Source organism: Myotis myotis, unplaced genomic scaffold (assembly GCF_014108235.1).
Source record: "Myotis myotis isolate mMyoMyo1 unplaced genomic scaffold, mMyoMyo1.p scaffold_m19_p_2, whole genome shotgun sequence".
Lineage (NCBI taxonomy): Eukaryota > Metazoa > Chordata > Mammalia > Chiroptera > Vespertilionidae > Myotis > Myotis myotis.
The window spans coordinates 1,937,421-1,955,890 of record NW_023416324.1 but is presented as its reverse complement, the minus strand read 5'-3'; the positions used below and the strand labels follow the sequence as shown (position 1 = coordinate 1,955,890).

The 18,470-nt window shown below is 52.6% G+C and overlaps 1 pseudogene; it reads right to left on the bottom strand.

Annotated features, from left to right (window-relative positions):
* LOC118677696 overlaps nucleotides 1-13,691 on the bottom strand; it is a 62,339-nt pseudogene extending 48,648 nt beyond the window's left edge.
* Nucleotides 13,692-18,470: the final 4,779 nt, after the last annotated feature.

The window sequence follows — 18,470 nt, the reverse complement described above, 5'->3', positions numbered from 1 at the left end:
AAATTGGAATGGGCAGGAGTACATGGAACTTACATTTTCGGAGTCAATGAGTTCTGATAATTGAGTTTATCCCTCGCAAGGAGGCAGTTCTAGGAAATCTAGATGAAAGCGCTACGGGCTTTGTTCGCTTCTGTGTCCTGAGCGAAGACCATTAGCTCCCTGGGACTTTTGGGGGCATTTTGTTGTCATTACATCCCGGGTAGGCGTTGCTGTGGTGCTCTCCAGCCCGCGTTCCACCCCACTGAGCCCTTTTTAGAATAATACACGGAAAAACAGCACCTCCCGCAGAAAAGCAGCCAGGCAGCTCGGCCTGGGGCCGGCAGGAGGGGCTGGCCATCACCATCGCCCACAGTGGCTCCGAGGACTGGGCCGGGGAGCACAGTTTGAAAACCACTGCACATCCCCAGTGAGCCTCCACGTCTCTGTCCCAGCTGGTGGGATAGCAGGACGCTGCCAGGAAAAGCTGGACTTGGATGACCCTGGTTTGGGTCTGCATGGGTGGAGGAGAAGTGAGAGCTGTCCGGGAAGAGAATGCACAAGGGCAAAGGGGCCGGGATGGCGGGGCCTGAGATGGGAGGGTACCTGGGACAGGAGGGACCTGGGAGTGGACCTGAGTGGGGCCCAAAGGCTCCAATTTGGAAGGAAGAAGATAGACTGGGAATATGGGATGGGACGAGGACATAGAGGGTCTTGAATATCCAGCTAAGAAATTTGGCTTTTAAAATACCTAAGAATAAACTTAACTAAGGAGGTAAAAGACTTATATGCTGAAAACTACAGGACACTGAAAAAAGAGATAGAGGAAGACATAAACAGATGGAAGAATATACCGTGCTCATGGATTGGTAGAATCAACATCATCAAAATGTCCATACTACCCAAAGCAATTTATAGATTCAATGCAATCCCCATTAAATTACCAATGGCATATTTCACAAATCTAGAACGAACGTTCCAAAAATTCATCTGGAATAAAAAAAGACCCCGAATAGCTGCAGCAATCCTGAGAAAGAACAAAGTAGGTGGGATCTCAATACCAGATATCAAACTGTATTACAAAGCCACTGTTCTTAAAACAGCTTGGTACTGGCACAAGAACAGACATATAGATCAATGGAATAGAATAGAGACCCCAGAAATCGACCCAAACCACTATGCCCAATTAATATTCGACAAAGGAGGCAAGAGCATACAATGGAGTCAAGACAGTCTTTTCAATAAATGGTGTTGGGAAAATTGGACAGATACATGCAAAAGGATGAAACTAGATCACCAACTCACACCATACACAAAAATAAACTCAAAATGGATAAAAGACTTAAACGTAAGACGGGAAACCATAAAAATACTAGAGGAATCCACAGGCAGCGAAATCGCAAACATATGCCGAAGAAATTTCTTCTCTGATAATGCTCCTAGGGCAATGGAAACTAAAGAGAAGATAAACAAATGGGACTACATCAAAATAAAAAGCTTTTGCACAGCAAAGGAAACCATCAACAAAACAACAAGAAGACCCACTACATGGGAGAACATATTTGCCAATGATACTACCGATAAGGGTTTAATTTCCAACATTTACAGGGATCTCATGAAACTTAACAAAAGGAAGGTAAACAATCCAATAAAAAAAATGGGCAACGGACCTAGATAGACACTTTTCGAAAGAGGACATACAGAAGGCCGAAAGACATATGAAAACCTGCTCAAAGTCACTAATTATACGAGAGATGCAAATCAAAACGACAATGCGTTATCATCTCACACCTGTCAGAATGGCTATCATCAACAAATCAACAAACAACAAGTGCTGGAGAGGATGTGGAGAAAAAGGAACCCTTCTGCACTGCTGGTGGGAATGCAGACTGGTGCAGCCACTGTGGAGAACAGTATGGAGCTACCTCAGAAGACTAAAAATGGAACTCCCATTTGACCCAGTGATCCCACTACTAGGAATATATCCCAAGAGACCAGAAACGCCAATCAGAAAGGATATATGCACCCCTATGTTCATAGCAGCACAATTCACCATAGCTAAGAGTTGGAAACAGCCTAAGTGCCCATCAGCAGATGAGTGGATTAGAAAACTGTGGTACATATACACAATGGAATACTATGCTGCGGTAAAAAAAAAAAAGGAACTCTTGCCTTTTGCAACAGCATGGATGGAACTGGAGAGCATTATGCTAAGTGAAATAAGCCAGTCAGAGAGGGATAAGTACCACATGATCTCACTCATTTGTGGATTATAGAGAACAACATAGACTGATGAAAAGGGACAGACCCAAAGACTGAGAAACAGCGATCAGGCTGTCAATCCCCAGAAGGAAAGTAGGGGAGGGCGGGGGTAAGGGGAAGAGATCAACCGAAGGACTTGTATACATGTATATAAGCCAAACCAATGGACATGGACAGCAGGGGGATGGGAGCATGAGTGTGTGTGGGGGGGGGAGGTTGGGGATTAATGGGGGGGATGAGGACACATTTGTAATACCTTAACTAATAATAAAAAAAAAAGAAAAGAAATTTGGCTTTTGTCTTTTGTCACCAGGCTCTCTGGCCAGTGATCTTATCCGTTTTCTAAGGCCAGCAGAACAAAGCACCCGGACTGGGTGGCTTCAGCTGTAACACACACTGCTCTCCCCACCGCTCCGGAAGCTAGGAGGGCAGGTCAGGGCATTGCAGATTGACTTCTTCGGAGACTCTCTTCTTGGTGTGTAGATGGCCACCTTCTCCCTGCGAACTCACATGGTCTTCCCGTGTGTGTGTGGGGGGGGGGGGGTGTGGGTGTGTGGGTGTGGGTGTGTGTGTGTGGGGGGGGGTGTGGGTGTGTGGGTGTGTGGGTGTGGGTGTGGGTGTGTGTGTGGGGTGTGTGTGTGGGGGGGGGTGTGGGTGGGTGTGTGTGAGTGGGTGTGTGGGTGTGTGGGTGTGGGTGTGTGGGTGTGTGTGTGGGTGGGTGTGTGGGTGTGTGTGTGTCCCAATCTCCTCCTCCTTGAAGCACACCAGTCATATGGGGTTAGGGCCCACCCTAATGACCTCATTTTACCTAAATCACCTCTTTACAGAGCCTGTCTCCTTGCCGGAGGGGAGCGGGGGTGGGGAGGTAGAAGAGGGTAAGGGGGGATAAATGGTGATAGAAGGAGACTTGACTTGGGGTGGTAAACACACAATACAATGTACAGATGATGTGCTGTAGAACTGTACGCCTGAAACCTACATAATTTCATTAACCACTGTCACCCCCAATAAATTCAATCCTATATAATAAAAGGCCAGAGGCATCACAACCAGAACGACCAGAGACCAGACCACCACGGCCCCTTGCAGGGCTGGCCCTATCCCTAAGCAAGCAGTTAGGGGCAATCAGGCAGGCAGGCAGAGTGGTTAGGGGTGATCAGGTAGGCAGGCAGAGTGGTTAGGGGTGATCAGGTAGGCAGACCAGTGGTTAGGGGTAATCAGGTAGACAGACCAGTGGTTAGGGGCGATCAGGTAGACAGACCAGTGGTTAGGGGCGATCAGGTAGGCAGGCCAGCAGTTAGGGGCAATGAGGCAGGCAGGCAAGTGGTTATGGGGGTTCAGGCAGGCAGGCCAGCAGTTAGGGGCGATCAGGTAGGCAGGCCAGCAGTTAGGGGCAATGAGGCAGGCAGGCAAGTGGTTATGGGGGTTCAGGCAGGCAAGTGGTTATGGGGGTTCAGGCAGGCAGGCCAGCAGTTAGGGGCGATCAGGTAGGCAGGCCAGCAGTTAGGGGCAATGAGGCAGGCAGGCAAGTGGTTATGGGGGTTCAGGCAGGCAGGCCAGCAGTTAGGGGCGATCAGGTAGGCAGACGGCCCTTTGCAGGGCTGGCCCCGCCCCCCAGCAAAGAAAGATGGAGGCCCAGGCCAGCCAAGCCATCATACCCCAGCCTGTCGCCTACAGAGGGAGGCCACCTGTGGCAGGGGAGGGGGGCAGAGCTGCACAGAAGGCAAGCAGTGGCAGCGGAGAAGGTGGGGCCAGCTGCCTGCAGCCGGGGGAAGGAAAGCCCTGATAGGCCCTGATCTCAGGCCAGGCCTAGGGACCTACCTGAGGGTCCCGGATTGTGAGGGGGTGCAGGCTGGGCTGAGGGGCCCCTTCCCCCTGGGTGCACAAATTTTTGTTCACCTGGCCTCTGGTTAAAAAATAAATGAAGATCCTGTTTCCAAAGGCAGCCCCATTCTTGGGTACTGGGGTTAGTGTTTCAACACAAAACTGGGGGGAGGGAGGGCACATTTCAGCCCATAACATTGCGATTTATACTTATTGTGTATATATTCAGATATATATATGTATATATATATATATGTATTTATATATATGCTTTTTATTTTTTTAATATATTTTTATTGATTTCAGAGAGGAAGGGAGATATATGTATATATTTATATATATATGCTTTTTATTTTTTTAATATATTTTTATTGATTTCAGAGAGGAGGGGAGAGAGACAAACATCGATGATGAGAGAGAATCATGGATCGGCTGCCTCCTGCACTCCCCACACTGGGGACGGAGCCCGCAACCCGGGCGTGTGCCCTGACCGGGAACTGAACCGTGACCCCCTGGTTCATAGGTCAATGTTCAACCACCGAGCCACGCTGGCCGGGCTTTATATGCTTTTTTAAAAAAAACTAACACCTGGCAATAGTGCAAAATAAACCGGTTGGCTGCGGGCAGCGTGCAGAAGTGGAGAGAGAATGGAGGGAGCGTGAAGGCCGGGTGGGCAGGGCTGTGCCAGAGCGTGTGCAGCCGCAGCGATGACAGAAGGCGGAGTAATTAAATGCTGGTTGGGTCGGTGCGATGGATTGGTACCTGGGAGTCGGGGAGAGAGGCCGGGGAGGGTTGCACCTGGCAGGGGGAGAGGTTTGGGACAGGAGCGCTGAGCGAAGTCTGCAGGGAGAGAGTGCAGGCTCCCTGGTGAGGTCGGGACACACCGCATCGCCGGCTCTTCTCTGCCAGGTGCGTGCGTTTAGGAAGCCGCCGCTCGGAGCGTGATGCTTGCATGTGAAGGCCTCCCTGGAATCTCAATGGATCCTCAAGACACCCCAGGGGTCACGCGGGGCCCCACCCTTGTTGCTGTTGTAAGCCTCAGGGGAGGATACTTTTTTCACTGATTTTTAGAGAGAGCGGAAGGGAAGGAGGGGAAGAGAGAGAGAGAGAGAGGTTGATTGGTTGTCTCCCGCACAAGCTGGACCAGGGCAGGGATTGAACCTGCAACCCAGGTACATGCCCTTGACCAGGAATCAAACCTGAGACCCTTCGGTTCGAGGGGCCGACTCTCAGCCAGGGCTGGTGTTTTGCATTTTGTCTTGTTGGGCTAGGCTGCCGACCTCTGCTTGCCTCGGTGCCTGCTGGGCACTCCCCCCCCAGCGGGGGATGAAGGAGGGGCACGTCCTCTGAGCAAGTCACAGGGAACCTGACACGCACCAGCCTGTGTGTGAGTGTGTGTGTGTGAGTGTGTGTGTGTGTGAGTGTGTGTGTGAGTGTGTGTGTGTGAGTGTGTGTGTGTGTGAGTGTGTGTGTGAGTGTGTGTGTGTGTGAGTGTGTGTGTGAGTGTGTGTGTGAGTGTGTGTGTATATGAGTGTGTGTGTGAGTGTGTGTGTGTGTGAGTGTGAGTGTGTGTGAGTGTGCGTGTGTGTGTGTGCGTGAGTGTGTGTGTGTGTGAGTGTGTGTGAGTGTGTGTGTGTGTGCATGAGTGTGTGTGTGCATGCATGTGTGTGAGTGTGTGTGTGTGTGTGTGAGAATGTGTGTGTGTGTGAGTGAGTGTGAGTGTGTGTGTGTGTGTGAATGTGTGTGAGTGTGTGTGTGCATGAGTGTGTGTGCATGCATGTGTGTGTGTGAGTGTGTGTGTGTGTGAGAATGTGTGTGTGTGAGTGTGTGTGTGAGTGTGAGTGTGTGAGTGTGTGTGAATGTGTGTGTGTGAGTGAGTGTGTGTGTGAGTGAGTGTGTGTGAGTGTGTGTGAGTGAGTGTGAGTGAGTGTGTGTGCATGCATGTGTGTGTGAGTGTGTGTGTTTGTGAGAATGTGTGTGTGTGAGTGTGTGTGTGTGAGTGTGTGTGTGAGTGTGTGAGTGTGTGAGTGAGTGTGTGTGAGTGTGTGTGCGTGCATGTGTGTGTGAGTGTGTGTGTGTTTGTGAGAATGTGTGTGTGTGTGAGTGTGTGTGTGTGTGAGTGTGTGTGTGAGTGTGTGTGTGTGTGAGAGTCTGTGTGTGTGTGTGTGTGTGTGTGTGTGTGTGTGTGTGTGTGAACCGCACTGATTTAGGAAGAATTTTCAGACATGCTCGAATAACAATCTGGAAAAGGCACAATGACAATGTGGAAACGCCAAGCATAAAAAGACAGGCACATGCAAAAACAAAAACCCATTCACTCCACAGATCACGACTGGACGTCCCCGGAGGGACGGGCGGATTTGGGCAGAGAAAAGGAGATTATGTTTTATGGGAAGAGATACAATAACCATTCTCTTCCCATAAAGCCAGCGACGGGAGATGGTCTCTGCTCCGTAGATACACACCCTGCACATTTGCGGGATGATGCTAACAGGAAATCGATGGCCTCTTTTACGTGTGAAAAGACAGTATCTCGCTGGAACCCCCGCCCAGCTCATCAGGCGACAGATCTTCTCGAAAACCTGCCACTCACCATTGATCGTGGTCCTGGGACCGTCGGTGGCCTTTAAATCCGATCCTCGTTTACTTTACTTTATCCTCATCATTTATTTATCTAGCTATCTAGAAATAATCACACTCAAAGCATCACCCATCTCTACGGCCTGAAGACCTTCAGATAACATGCCATGACCGGTGTCGCCACCTGAGCCACACGTGGTCCAGCAGGCCCCTCCACCCACATCCACGCTGGGAGACCGGCCTTAGCCACCGGAAGCTTCCTGGGGTGTCACTGGGCAGCTCTGACAGCCTCAGTGGGATTGATGGCATCTCCTGGCTTTTGCCTCCGTTGATCTGAAATAGGACCAAAGTTAATTTTCGCAAGCACCCCTCTGCGCTGGCGTAATTTCCCCGTGAAAGGCTTCGGCGGCCGGGGGCTTTGAACAGCTATTGTACGAGTGGTCTCGGCTGCCTGCAGCTCACGAGTTTCACAATGCCCAATGACTAAAACCTGTCCGTCCTCCCCTATGGGCATCCAACCCCATCCTGCTAAAATCTCCCATTTTTTCCGAGAAACTAACTTACCTGTCACAGGGCATAGACCCGGCGGTACCAAGTTTGGATTTAGCACCGGCTCCTGGGGCTGCCCCGCAAAGTGCCCCAAACTGGGTGGTTTCCAACAGCAGGAACGTATTCTCTCACAGTCTGGGGGCCGGAGCTTCGAAATCAAGGTGTCAGCGGGGCCGGGCTCCCTGAGGACTCAGCTCTCAGCTTCCTGCCTCTCCAGCTACGCTGGCTGCCGGCAACCCTTGGCTTGTGGCTGCATCCCTCCAGTCACATGACCGACTTCTCCCTGTGTCTTCACATGGCTTTCCTCTGTGCAGGTCTGTGGCCAGATTTCCTCTTTTTATAAAGATGCCGTCACATCGGGCTAGGGCTAGGGCCACCCTAATGACCTCATTGTAACTGGGTTGATTACCTCTGTAAAGACCCTATTTTTGTTGTTGTTAATCCTCACAAGGACATTTTCCCATGAATTTTTAGAGAGTGGAAGGGGTGGGGAGAGAAACATCCATGTGAGAGAAACACACCTATTGGTTTCCTCCTGCACCCACCCTGACCGAGGAGCCTGCAACCAAGGTATGTGCTCTTGGCCGAAACCAACCCTCAACCCTTCAGTCCGCAGGCTAACGCTCTGTCCACTGAGCCAAACTGGCTAGGCAATGACCCTATTTTCAAATAAGGTCACATTTCGAGGTATCGGGGATTGGGACTTCAACATACCTTTTCTCAGAAGACACATTTCAGCCTGAAACAGCCTCAAGGAACTTGGAGGACTGGGAAAACGCTTTACTGCAGGGAGCTGTCCTGTGCATGGTAGGATGTGTAGCAAGACCTCTGGCCTCCACCGACCAGAGATGCCAGTGCATGCCTCCTCCCTCTTGTCACATCCCCAAATGCCTCCAGGTCTTGCCAAAGGCCCCCTGAGGGCACTACTGCCCCACTGAGCACCACTGGCTTAAATGAAAAGTAGGCCCAGCTTCCCAAGGCGCTTCGAGGGCTGACCACCTAGAAAGAGGGCGGGCGGTTAGACATCAGTCGGGGGTTCCCTAAAGGAGGTGGGCCCCGAGCAGCCCCCTCAGCGCCGGCTGCCCTCATTAGCTTCACTAATATTGACTGAGTGTCAACGATATGCGGGTGCTGCTCGGGCATTGTGGGAAAAGCAGAGAACAGAAGAGATTTTGAAGCCCCGGCCTTAAACATCACACATTTGGGCCCTGGCCAGGTAGCTCAGTTGGTAAGAGTGTCATCCTAATACCCCAAGGTTGGGGGTTCGATCCCCAGTCCGGGCATATACAAGAATCAACCAAAGCCGAAACCGGTTTGGCTCAGTGTATAGAGCGTCGGCCTGCGGACTGAGGGGTCCCAGGTTCGATTCCGGTCAGGGGCATGTACCTGGGTTGCGGGCTCATCCCCGGTGGGGGATGTGCAGGAGGCGGCTGGTCGATGTTTCTCTCTCATCGATGTTTCTGGCTCTCTATCTCTCTCCCTTCCTCTCTGTAAAAAATCAATAAAACATATTAAAAAAAAAAGGGGGGGGGGACTTTCTAGGGCGGGGGGATAAAATGGACACATATGTAATACCCTTTGTAATACTTTAAGCAAAAAAATAAATAAATAAATAAATAAATAAATAAATAAATATTACAGTTAAAAAAAAAAAAAAAAGAATCAACCAAAGCATGTATAAATAAGTAGAACAACACATCGGCGTTTCTCTCTCTCTCTCTCTTTCTCTCTTTCTCTCTCAATTCAATCCATTTTTAAAAAATATATTTTATTTTTTACAGAGAGGAAGGGAGAGGGACAGAGAGTTAGAAACATCGATGAGAGAGAAACATTGATCAGCTGCCTCCTGCACACCCCCTACTGGGGATGTGCCCACAACCAAAGTACATGCCCTTGACCGGAATCGAACCTGGGACCTTTCAGTCCGCAGGCCGATGCTCTATCCACTGAGCCAAACCAGTTACGGCATTGATTTTTTAAAAAAAAACAAACATCATGCCTTAGGAGGCAGCCAATCAATGACTCTCTCTCTCATTGATGTTTCTATCTGTCTCTCCCTCTCCCTTCCTCTCTCTGAAATCAATAAAAATATATTTTTAAAATAAATAAAAATTAAAACACCACGCATTCTGTGCAGAAGACTGAAAATACAATAGATTGTACGCTAGATGGTGATGTGTGTGAATGCAGAAACCTAAAGCAAGCAAAGGTAGGAAGTGTTGAAGGTGCTGAAATTCCCACAGAGTGGCCGGCGAAGGGCTCATTGAGCTGCGGGTGCACAGCTAAGAAGTGGGGGGAGCCAGGCAGATTGGGGGGGAGAGCATTGCAGGCAGAGGGCACAGCAAGAACATGGCCCTGAGGGAGGACCGTCCCTGGGGTGTCTGAGGAGCAGAGGAGGCCTATGCGCGGGAGCAGAGCGGCAGCAGGGAGCAGGCGGGACATGAAGCCAGCAGGGGCCGAGGTGAAGGTGGGCAGGCCTTGCTGGTCGGACGTGGTACAGACAGGTGCCACTGAAGGGTTCGAGAAGCCAGTGGAGGTGTGTGTGGAGGGCGGATCGGAGGACCACCTGTCGGTGGTGTGTGATGTGGGGAGCTGCTCACTGCAGGTATTTGCAGGAAGAGCCGAGAAGGTTGACTGATGTGCTGAGCGTGGGCCAGGAAAGGAAGAGGGGGGTCTTTGGCTTCAGCAAGTGGAAAACTAGAGTTGGTTTTCATTGAGATGGGAGTTGGCAGAAGGAGAAGATGGGGAGGGAATAGCAGAAGGTGTTGTGTGTGTGTTATATATTTTTTTCTTTAGAGAGAGAGGAAGGGAGAGGGGGAGAGAGAGAGAGAGAGAGAGAGAGACATCAATGGTCCACTGCCTCCTGCGTGCCCCTGGTGTTGTTGTTTTTATTGTGGTAAAATATACATAACAAAGTTGAGCATTTTAACCTGCATAGCCCTGTGGCATTTAATACGTTCACCCTGTAGTGCAACCATCGCCACCACCTACTCCCGGGACGTTTACAGCTTCCCCAGCGACACTCTGTCCTGCTTACGGGTGGCACCACCCCCTGGCATCACCCTCACTGTGTCTCTGTGACCTCCGTCTCCAGGAACCCACAGAAGGGGAATCACACGGCATTTGTCTGTTGGTGACTGGCTTGTTTCACTGAGCACCATGGCCTCCAGGTCATCCGCGTTGCCCCAGGTCAAAAGTGCCTCCCTTTTTCAGACCAAGCAGCGTTGCATTCCACGAATATACCACGTTTGTTTACCCATTCGCCCCCTGATGGACACTGGGGTTGCACCCCTCTTTGGGCTGGTGTGAATCATGCTGCTATGAGCATGGCTGTACAGGTCTATCTGTTTGAGTCCCTGCTCTCAATTTTTCGGACATAACCTGGGAGTGGAATTGCTGGGTCACACGGTATTTCTGCTTATGTTTTTGAAGACCTGCCCTACCATTTTCCAAGTGGCTGCACCATTAGACATTCCCATCAGCAATGCACAAGGAGTCCAATTTCTCCACATCCTCACCAACATTTAGCTCCTATTTATTTTATAACTAGTGACCTGGTGCATGAATTCATGCACATTGAAAGGAAATTAATTAGAGGAAATATTTTAATATCGCCATTCACCCTTTCTCTATAATAGAAGTGTCAACCAAATTCATGATCGACAATGACAGATGGAAACACACACGTGCAATTGGCGCCAGTGAGAGCTTTATATGTATCACGCATGAGCGAGTCAACTTAGCCTTTTATAGATATAGAATAAACTTGCTTAATTAGACCTGATTTCTGATTTAGCTAAACTTTTTCCAGCCCAGTGAAGCATCCCAACTTCTCTTTCAGGTAACTGTCAGCAACAGAGCAGCAAATATCAACACAAAGCAGATTATTATTGTAGATCACACAGGGAGAACAAAGGGTAAAATATTTAACTGCAGCAGTGTTTGACTATATTCTGCGCAGTGAGAAAACCTGAAGTCATTTTCAAGGTCCACCATTTCTCACTTCTTTTCAGTCAGGTCAAATTTTTAAGCTTTCTAAATCTCCATTTTCCGACTAGTGAAAAGAAAATAGGATTCTACCGAGTCTCCTATCTACCTACTCCAGGACTCCTGTGAGGATCAAATGAGATGAGGCTCGGGAAAATGCTTCACAGACATTTGGTTAAAGTGTAAAATCTTTTCACCTGGCTATAAAGCAAGTTCTGTTCCTGGGCTGAAGAAACTTCAAGGAGGCTAGTCGCTAGGGAGAGGAAGCTTGGCATTGCTACGTGATGTCATTACCCAGACGGTCGGACACTTAGCATATTAGCCTTTTATATATATAGGTAGCCATTTAAGGTGGAACCTTACTGTGATCAGAAGGTTAGTTTGGGTTTGTTGTTTTTTAATATATCTTTATGATTTCAGAGAGGAAGGGAGAGATAGAGAGAGATAGAAACATCAATGATGAGAGAGAATTGATAATCAGCTGCCTTCTGCATGCCCAGTACTAGGGATTAAGCCCGCAACCTGGGCATGTGACCTTGACCAGAACTGAACCTGGGACCCTTCAGTCTGCAGGCTGACGCTCTATCCACTTAGCCAAGCCGGCTAGGACAGAGGTTAGTTTTGAATAGTTAATCTTGAAGTGCCTATGACACATTTGATTAAAATATCAAGTGGACAATTGGATACACGGGCCTGGATTTTAAGGGAGAGATGGGGGAGGTTATACAAATTTTGGAGTCAGGGCCGGTTGATGGTATTTCAAGCCGTCAGACTGGCTGAAAGCATCTAGGTCTGTGCTGTCTGATGTAGCCACTAGTCACATGTGGCCATTGACATTTACATTCATTCAAGTCAAATTTAAATGTTGTCTCCTTGCTCGGCCAGTGTGACTCTGGCTGAGCACCGACCTATGAACCAGGAGGTCACAGATTCCTGGTCAGGGACCATGCCCTGTTGCAGGCTTGATCCCCCGTGTGGGGCATGCAGAAGGCAGTTGATCGGTGATTTTTTTTTTTTTTGGAAATGCAACACGGGTGTTTATTATAAAATATGGACTTTGGGGACGCAGAACAAATTTAAATATGGTGAAATATAGACAAGTCCCAACTTTTATCAGAAATGGAGGGAGAGGAACACAGCTGGCTCTGGAGGCCATGGTGCCCCCTGTGCAGCAGCAAAGCAGTCACCAGCCAGGTGGCTGGAGCTCACCGCTGGGCATTCCACCCCGAGAGAGGCGAGCCTGAGGTTTGCACCTGGGCCTTTTTCATCAGTCAAATCCAGCCTTGTCCAAGGAGGGCCAGAGGGTGCAGAGCACATCCTAAATTCTATGAGTTTTCCGCTCGAAGGTTGCCAAGTCCAAAATCTCCAGATCCAAATTTCATGGAGTTTTGTAATAATCAGTACTCTCACCATTTGATCACATGAACTACAGATGCAGAGGCCCCTTTTATCTGGACTCCAGTCCAAACTGGAAATGGGCTGGGTAGACAACGTAACCTTCTGCAAAAGGCTGACGGAAGCCGCAACTCCCACCTCTGCTCCTTGGGAATCTTTCTTTGGCCGCTAACGGGGTATTGGCGAACGCCACAGCCCAACGGTCTCTCGTTTTCTCTTCGTACAGGTTCCGTATTAGCAACGGGCTCGTCTTCCTGCCTTGGGACCCACCCCCTGACCGTTCCATCTCGGCTGCCAGTCACAATGTCAGGTGCTCCTTCCCCAACTCCTAGCCCACCTACACCACCTCTAGCCGTGGTTCTCAGCCTTCCGGCCCTTTAAATACAGCTCCTCATGTTGTGACCCATCCATAAAATTATTTCCGTTGCTTCTTCATAACTGTCATGTTGCCACTGTTATGAATCGTCATGGAAATATCGGATATGCAGGATGGTCTTAGGCGACCCCTGTGAAAGGGTCGTTCGACCGCCAAAGGGGTCGCGACCCACAGGTTGAGAACCGCTGATCCATAGTATTTATAATTTCTTTATGGTCCTTTACAGAATACACTGGGTACTCTGGAGCTTCCATATTCCCTATATGAAGGTTTCCAGCAAAATCTCCAGTAGCTCAATATCTCTACTGTAAGGATGTTGCACCAAATGTTCCACATTTAATGGGTTTGGCCTTTTCAATCTCCCGGAGCAGCTTGAGGTCCCCGTGCGGATCTCGTACAGCTGGATGACGCCGGTGCCCTGGGCGAAGTTGCCCATGGTCACGACTGTAAGGGCATCCACTTACAGTCAAACACCATGTCGCTGAGGCCCTTCTGGATGTGGGCAATGATGTGGTCCAGCCGACTTCTCCTCCGCCAACGGGTGCTTTCAGCCCCTGCCCTGATCAGTGATTCTCATCGTTGCTGTTTCTATCTCTCCCCCCCCCCTTCCTCTCTGAAATCAATAACATATAATAAAATAAATGTGACCTCCGTGGACACACTAGCCGCATTCCAAGCACTCGGTGGTCACACTTGGCTGGTGGCTATTGCACTGGACAGCAGAGATGTGGGGCAGGTCCATCCTCACAGTCTCCCATTGGACAGCCCCGGACTAGGGCATGGTGAGATGTAAAAGAGGAGAGAGCCAAGCACCTGGCCCCAGGGCCCTTCAACTCTAAGATCTATAGTGGCGCTGGGTGCAGGTTGGCCTAAGGCTGGGGTGCAGGTTGGCCTAAGGCAGGGGTTACCAGATGTCCCCCTTTTCCAGGGATGCTACAGACTGTGCCTGTGTTGTTGGCATGATGAATAGTGGTTCCTTTTACTCCAAAAAGTGCTCCAGTTTGGGTGACAATATGGTCGTCCCAGGGAAGAAGTTCCAGGTGGCGTCTGCTTGGAGCAAGGGCGTGGGGTTTCAGTGACTCAGAATCCCTACCCAGCCCCGGCGAGGTGCACGGCTCCGGGCCTGGGAGCCCGTCAGAGGACTGGGTACAGCTGCTTCTCCCTGTGACTAAAGCATCTCCGAGAAGACTGTGCAGGTGGAAGGCCCTGGCTGTGGTGCGGGCAGGAAGCAGGAGTGAACTCCCAGCCCCTGTGCCCAGGGTCCTGGGGGCAAGAGCCTAGCCTCGGGTCCGAGTCGTTCCCTGGTTCTGATGCCCTACAGGAAAGGGAGTTCTGAGTGATAAAGTCTTTGGCTGTGATACCTCCTGCGAGAATTTCCAGCTCACCACAGCCGATCCTGGGGGGACCATCTGCTTATTTACAACAAATCTCACTTCACCTGTTGACATTTACCCACGCGTGCCAACACTAAGAATAGAAAGCCAGGGAGGGAGGGGCTGAAGATCTCAGGTCTCCCCACGACTCTGGACTCTCAACTTTCTGTCCTCACGAGCTGGGCGGACTGCAAGGTGGCAGGAGACCAGGAAGCTATGGATCCACATCCCAGATCCCCCTGACACCTCCAGAATGAATGAAGCTCCAGGCAAAACAATGGCCCTTGTTCAATTCTGAAGTTGATGTGCACATTGGCACCATTTTATCGCAACCTTTCATTGCCATGGAAACCATCTATGATGCCACAAAAGAGGATTCTGACCAGAGTGGGAAAGGAGGCGGAGCCAGGAAACTTGAGTTCCCCAGCTCCTGGTGGAGGGAGGGGCAGGGGAACCCCGGAGCTGTGCCCGGAGCTGCTGTTAGGAAGCCGCATGCTCTCGGGAGACCGGGGTGAGCTCTCGGGGCCCACGCAGAGCCCAGAGTAGATCCCAGTGCTCTGCCCGGCTGGGTGGCCCATCCCCAAACTGCTCTACGGATTTGTTTTGTTCTCTTACGAAAAAAGAACGCTCCCCAGTCAACGGAAAGGGTTTCTGCTGCAACCCAAGCACAGACAGGCCTGGGGGGGGGGGGGGGGGGGGACAGAAGTCACCAAGGTCTCAGTTTCCCATGGCTGCCGTAACACAAGCTGGGGGAGGGGGACGAGTAAAGACAGGAATTTATGGCTGTAAGCTCAGTGGATAGAGCATCAGCCCAAGGACTGAAGGGTCCCAGTTTGATTCCGGTCAAACCAATTGATGTGTTTCTCACACCTCGATGTTTCTGTCTTTCCCTCTCTCTTCCATTCGCTCTAAACATCGATGGAAAAATATCCTCAGGTGCGGATTAAAAAAACAAAACGGGAATTTATCTCCCCCTCGGTCCCGGAGGCCAGAAGCCTGAAATCCGGGTGTCCCGGAGCCACGCTCCCGCCGAAGACTCGGGGAGAGCCTTTCTCACCGCCGCCAGCTCCGGGGGCTCCTGCGCTCCCTGGCTGTGGCTGCCTCGCTCTGATCGCGGCCTCCAGCGCCCAGGGCCGCTCCCCTGTGTGTCCGGCTCCGCTCTCCCTCCCGCTTTTCCAGAAGGACCCTGTGGTCTCGGCCTCCAGCGCCCAGGGCCGCTCCCCTGTGTGTCCTGTGTGTCCGGCTCCGCTCTCCCTCCCGCTTTTCCAGAAGGACCCTGTGGTCTCGGCCTCCAGCGCCCAGGGCCGCTCCCCTGTGTGTCCTGTGTGTCTGTCTCCGCTCTCCCTCCCGCTTTTCCATAAGGACCCTGTGGTCGCAGGAGCGTCTCATCCTGGGAGCCTGGACATCTGCAAAGACCGTTCCCCGAATACGGTCACGTTCACAGGTTCCCGGGGTTCCGACGTGGACAGATCTTCTGGGGGACACCATTCCAGCCTTCCGCCCACAGGACAGGAGGCTTCGCCTGGGGGAATCCCATGCGTGGAGCACCCACGGGCGGGCCTGTGGGCCTTGAGGCTCTGGCCCCTTCAGAGACGCCAGCCCAGCTTCTATCATCCTGAGACCCGGACACGGCAGAGCCCCTGACCTGTTGCCATGGTGACTCTAAACCGGAAACGTTTGTCCCTTTGTATTGTTTGCAAGGAACTAAGGACTCTGACATCACGGGAAACACACGAATCCAAGGTGGGGGGGTTGTTTCTGGAGGAAACTTGTGCTCAGAACTTTCCTCTTTCTTTCCTCAAACGCCCGGAGTCTGTGACATTCCCAGGATTTTCCCCAAAGAGCCATTGTCCTCGGCTTAGCAACAGCCTTAAACCCATTGGGGAGGCGCACAGACGGGTGAGCAGGGGAGAGAGATGCTTCTCACGCTTCCCACCTCCAGCCCCGGCTCAGAGGACTCCTGGGAACTTGGAGCACAGAGGTGCTGCAGTCCCACGGCCAGACAGGGACAGGGACAGGACAGGGACAGGGACAGGGATGGGGACAGGACAGGGACAGGGACGGGGATGGGGACAGGACATGGACGGGGACAGGGATGGGGACAGGGACAGGACAGGGATGGGGACGGGGACGGGGACAGAGACAGGGACAGGGACGGATGGGGACAGAACAGGGACAGGGACAGGACAGGGACAGGGACAGGGATAGGGACAGAACAGGACAGGGACAGGGATGGGGACAGGACAGGGATGGGGACGGGGACGGGGACAGGGACAGGGACGGGGACAGGGACAGGGACGGGGACAGAACAGGGACAGGGACAGGACAGGGACAGAGACGGGGACAGGGACAGGGACAGGGATGGGGACAGGGACAGGGATGGGGACAGAACAGGACAGGGACAGGACAGGGACAGGGACGGGGATGGGGACAGGACATGGACGGGGACAGGGATGGGGACAGGGACAGGACAGGGATGGGGACGGGGACAGGGACAGGCACAGGGACAGGGATGGGGACAGAACAGGGACGGGGACAGGGACAGGGATAGGGACAGAACAGGACAGGGACAGGGATGGGGACAGGACAGGGATGGGGACGGGGACGGGGACAGGGACAGGGACGGGGACAGGGCCAGGGACGGGGACAGAACAGGGACAGGGACAGGACAGGGACAGAGACAGGGACAGGGACAGGGATGGGGACAGGGACAGGGATGGGGACAGAACAGGACAGGGACAGGACAGGGACAGGGACGGGGATGGGGACAGGACATGGACAGGGACAGGGATGGGGACAGGGACAGGACAGGGATGGGGACGGGGACAGGGACAGGCACAGGGACAGGGATGGGGACAGAACAGGGACGGGGACAGGGACAGGGATAGGGACAGAACAGGACAGGGACAGGGATGGGGACAGGACAGGGATGGGGACGGGGACGGGGACAGGGACAGGGATGGGGACAGAACAGGGACAGGGACAGGACAGGGACAAGGACAGGGATAGGGACAGAAGAGGACAGGGACAGGGATGGGGACAGGACAGGGATGGGGACGGGGACAGGGACAGGGATGGGGACAGAACAGGGACAGGGACAGGACAGGGACAGGGACAGGGATGGGGACAGGGACAGGACAGGGATGGGGACGGGGACAGGGACAGGGATGGGGACAGAACAGGGACAGGGACAGGACATGGACAGGGACAGGGACAGGACAGGGACAGGACAGGGATGGGGACGGGGACAGGGACAGGGATGGGGACAGAACAGGGACAGGGACAGGGACGGGGATGGGGACAGGACATGGACAGGGACAGGGATGGGGACAGGGACAGGACAGGGATGGGGACGGGGACAGGGACGGGGACGGGGACAGGGACAGGGATGGGGACAGAACAGGGACAGGGACAGGGACAGGGACGGGGATGGGGACAGGACATGGACAGGGACAGGGATGGGGACAGAACAGGGACAGGGACAGGGACAGGGATGGGGATGGGGACAGGACATGGACAGGGACAGGGATGGGGACAGGGACAGGACAGGGATGGGGACGGGGACAGGGACGGGGACGGGGACAGGGACAGGGATGGGGACAGAACAGGGACATGGACAGGGACAGGGATGGGGACAGGGACGGGGACAGGGACAGGGACAGGGACGGGGACGGGGACAGAACAGGGACGGGGACAGGGACAGTCTCTGCAGGGAGAGCGGGTCAGGATCCGTGTGGCTGTGCCCGGCACCGGGAGTTAGGAGCTGGGAGAGGGGCAGTGGGTGGAAACTGCACCCACGTGGGGGGGTGTTTGCTCGTCCTCCCCGGGGTGTTCACTCACGAGCGCAGGGAAAAGTGAAGATTTGGGCCCGGCTGGTGTGGCTCAGTGGTGGAGCATCGACCTATGAACCAGGAGGTTACGGTTCAATTCCCGGTCAGGGCACAGGCCCGGGTTGCAGGCTCCATCCCAGTGGGGGGCGTGCAGGAGGAGCCGATCCATGACTCTCATCTGATGTTTCTCTCCCTCTCCCGCTCCCTTCCTCTGAAGTCAATAAACACATACTAAGCCGTGGGGTTTGCGAACAGTGTCGTCACGTCTAGCCCCAGGTTCTCAAACAGAGCGATGTGTCCCCCAGGGGTTTGGGGCGA